We start from the raw sequence: 4,549 nt of genomic DNA, 5'->3' as shown, positions 1-4,549 counted from the left end.
TACTTCAAAGCAGTATAATTTTTTGTAGAATGACTCGACTTTTTGTATTGATAATCATAGTATACATTAGACTCATACCATTTTAGAAATAAAGGTTTTAATGGTTTAACAATAATAGGGGCCAGTAAATGTTTCTCAATAAGTCATGGGTATAGATCTATACATGTCATGGAGATAGGGTTAAAAATAGTTTTTTACTGGGTATTTCTTAGGGCTCTCGGACCACTACTTGGATTGGGTCTCTATTTTGATCTAGTAGGTACAATAGGATGGTTGTATGCATAGGTAAGTACCTGAAAGGATAGTTGAAAATGGGGTAGATAAGCTGGTTATTGTTTTAGTTGATACGGTTGACAAGGATGAGAGATGGATATAATATTATTTATAGGAGGGTAATAGGTTTGGTACACTGGTGCAAAATATACAGTGAAACCTTTAAACTGTTGCTCTACATAGTTCACTGCTTGAGCTTCATTTTTTATCTTTTTAGGTGCTCTACCTTTTTTGGTGCCACTTGTTTCTCCTACATCAAGCTTGCCATTCTTTATGGTATTTTTAATAATCTCACATGATATTACTATATCTATAAAGTTTTTGATTGCATTGCCTATTAGTTTTTCATAATATGACACACTTTAAGGTGTTCACAAACATGATAGTTGTCTCTTTTTCAATGAGGAGAGGTTGTACTTGTACAGCTATATTTCTCCATCTCTGTGCATACTCCTTGAAGTTTTCTATCACCTTTTTTTCCATGCTATGCAAAGACAAATGATCTAGAACCAAATCTATAACATGTTGGTATTGTGTAAAAAATCCCTTTGTGAGCTCTTTCTAGGAATAGATACGAATCTTGTCTAGTTGAACATACTATCTAGCTGTAAAACTTATAAGATTATCCTAAAATATGTGCATCAATAGTTTTCCTTATAAGCATATGCTATCATATTTCGATAATACATAATGACATGAGTCATTGGACATTTTATGCCATCATATTTTTCAAATTCAGAGACTTTGAATTTAGGTGAAATAACTACGTTCAGGACCAAACAAAGCTCAACTATGTCCATGAAGCCATAAAAACTTATTCCCTTTATGATTCTAAGCTTTTCTTCTAATAATTTCATCTTCTATTGAGCACTGGTATTTTTCACTTTTTCATATGTTTTTATCCTTATCTTCTTTCTTTCTTTGGGATCATTCAAGTCAAGAATCAAGATTGACTCGGATGATTTTTCTATCATAACGAGATTAGCAAAATTTTGAAATTATCTTACAATAAGTGTGGATGTCATTCTTGGATAAGGATAGGAATATCCTTTAAGAATATAAATTTACACTATGGCTCCTTAAGAGGATTAGATCAATTACGGCTCAAACCTTGGAGGATATATAGGATCCATCATATCTGGTGATTGCTCTTGAGAGTTATGATTTTCTTCCACCATTTTTTTTGTCAAGATTTTTGAGCATGTCCATTATCTTACTACAATTCCTTTTTAGTTCTTTTTAAGCCTTCTCAGTCCTTTCAAATCGATTGGCTTATTCCTGTTCCATGATTCTTGTTTGAGTCCTAGTGTTGTATGAATGGCAAGTAGGTTGAATCAAAATTTTTAGGAAGTGAGCTATTCTTAAACTTTTATTACCATAAATTTTCAAAAATCAGAATGCCATGAGTTGATAATTTTATTTTTCTCTTTTTTTTATGATTTTTTTAAAAAATATGGTCATTAAAAATGGAGCACGTGATGCATAAATACAAGTGAGATATTTACTTTTGGATGAATTTCAACACTAGAAAATTTCATTGATTTCAATTTTTGTTACATGAGATTTATTATTCTAGAATTATATCCATTAAAGCATTTGACTTGCTTATAATAATCCTTGGCTTTATATAGAAAATTCACTAGATGTTGTCCATATTTTCCTACTGAATTGACTTCTCTTTTTAATGCTTTTACCTTTTCAACCATCTCCTATGCCTTCTTCATCGCCTTGTAAACTTGATTGGTTAGGTACTCTATGTACTGTTACCTCTCTAAGCTTTTTGTTTTCTTTTTATGTAGGCATCTCTTTTCAAATCACATGTGAAGATCTAATCTTTTTCCCTTCTTTGCCACTTATCTATTATTGCTAAAATTTGGTTCTTGTGGTCTTATAATTGCAGCTCCAACCTTTTGGTGAAGGGATTTTTTTTCATTCAATACTTCAAGGTGCTTTTATTTTCTGTTTTATGAGCATAGCCTTCAAGCTTTCTTTTTCTTTTTGGCATTTAGCTAATCTTGCAGAAGCTGTAAAGTATAATTCTTCCTAATTCTAACATTCTTAAGAATTTTTGGTGGTTTTTTTTTTCTTTATTTTAAGCTTTGCCTTTCTATTGGTTCACTTCTTTTCAGAGCTTATCCATTTTATGTTACCAACTAAGGTAAGACTTGTGACTTTTTTAGTCTTGAATTGGACTCACAATCTTTTATTTTCTTGGTGTAAATCTTTCAAATCATCGTTGGCCAAATCTTTTTTTTATGACCTTCTCTAATATATTCCCTTGTATTTTTACTTTGCATTTCAACTATCCTATCTTTTCATGAAATCTTAGATTTTCTTTTCTTATTTCCTCTTTTTTAGCTTCTAATTCTTTTCTGACAAGCTCGACTTCTGATAATTATACTTATATTGAAAGGTTAGCTGATTGATATGAGCCGTTATCAAGAGGTAATATTATGGCTCTAAGTCACTTTGCTTTCCAAATCTAGTAATCAGGAGTGACTCTGTTGAGAAAAGGCCCTAATCTCATCCTTCACATTTTTTTCTATGCTTAGATTAACTGCTTCGAGGTTCTTGGTGGATTGGTCTCCCCATAGGTGAATTTATACTTGAACCAGGGTAAAAGTGGTAGAAACAAACTACTTTGCATCGAATTGCCTAAGTACCATCAATGAAGCATAACTTACCACGCCCTATAGTCTTAATAGTGGTATCCATGGTTCATTTCTTCCTTGATACAACATAGGCACACGAGGCATCCATGGCACCATCCATTCTATTTCATCCACATTAAGCCTTTGCAAGAATATAACACATTCTTTCTTAGTGTTCAAAGTTGGCCATTGGCTTTTGTAAAATCTTCGATTAGTGTCTTGTTTCGAAGATATGGCTTTAAGAATGCATTTTTTTATACTTGAAATGACTTTTAACCCACATATATAATAGCGGTGCACACCCTATGAACCATCTTTTTCTATTCCATTGACAAAAATTTAATGACCTGATGGTTTTGGCTAGGATTGCTGGTGTAGAATTAATTACTTGAGTTTCAATTTGCTAGAAAAAGTCCACCATCATTATCTTGATGTACCCTAAGGTTTTTAAAAAAATCATGTTATACAATGCTAAGGCAAACACAGCCATACGTTGATCATCATCTAAATGCCCTTGAATAAAATTTTGGAAAAAGTCCTAATGGATACCAAGATGTTCACCTTTAGGTTTTACGAAGGAATCTATGGTTTCCACTTTAACCTTTATAAGCTTGGTCAACTGTTTGCGATAACTTGATTTTGGCTTTTGAGTAAATACTTTATTTGGACGCTATAGTTTTATCCTGAGCAAAATTGAGTACTCCTCAATGGTTAGCACCAAATCTTTCTGATTAAAAGTTATGCATCTATAAAATAGATCCTAAAACTGTATGGTTGCTCTGACCAACTGTTCCTCAATCACTATTGTAATGAATGATGCAATTTATCCGTACTTTTTGTAAAAACTTTTTTTTTTCTCATTTAACTGATCTCAGATGATGGCTAAGTCTTCTAAATTATTTTGTGTGAAAACCAAATACCACTTTTGTGTAACTCAAACACATAACTACTGAGCAAACAATCTCCATTCTTTTGCTGAGCTTCCTTCGACCAAACATATACGTCATTATATGATTCACATAGGATATTGATAGATGATGAGCAAATTTGTAGTTTTACAGGATCCATGAAAAACTTATTGAGAGAAAGATATCCTAAAGCAAATACCTCGATGCAAAACTATATGATATGATTTATGTAAAAAGAAAAAGAAAGGAAAACAAAATTGAGTTAGTGTGAGGATGTGGTTTGAGATTAAAAAAATATTTTTTAATGAGATTTTTTATTTTTTTTTATTTTTTTATTACACACAACTTTTATTCCTACACGTTTTGGACTTAGGTATTTTCTACAAAATGGTGGGCGAGACTCTACCGAAGGCTGGCTTCTTATGACTTATTATATGCTTGATTCAGATTTACATGTGTCTAGAGGTTCCCAAATTATTCCTCACTGTCGTTCATGCTGGACTAGTAAGGCACCTCGACCTTTACCCATTATAGACAACAAATGAATAGGGTTCAATTTACATGAAAGTATTTCGTTTACCATGGCGAGGTTATCACCTTATTAAAGCATAGGTATTTTACTTCCTCTTATAAGGGACGAAGCTCAGGTATAAAGCTCATGCATGAAATGCAAGATATCATCGTGTGTGCAAATGTTTCTTAATTTATTAAGAATAA

The sequence above is a fragment of the Durio zibethinus genome, chromosome 11 (assembly GCF_047325235.1).
Source record: "Durio zibethinus cultivar Kanyao isolate XHJ-2024 chromosome 11, ASM4732523v1, whole genome shotgun sequence".
NCBI classification, from domain to species: domain Eukaryota; kingdom Viridiplantae; phylum Streptophyta; class Magnoliopsida; order Malvales; family Malvaceae; genus Durio; species Durio zibethinus.
The sequence above is the reverse complement of the archived record's forward strand: the minus strand, read 5'-3'. Positions refer to the sequence as shown.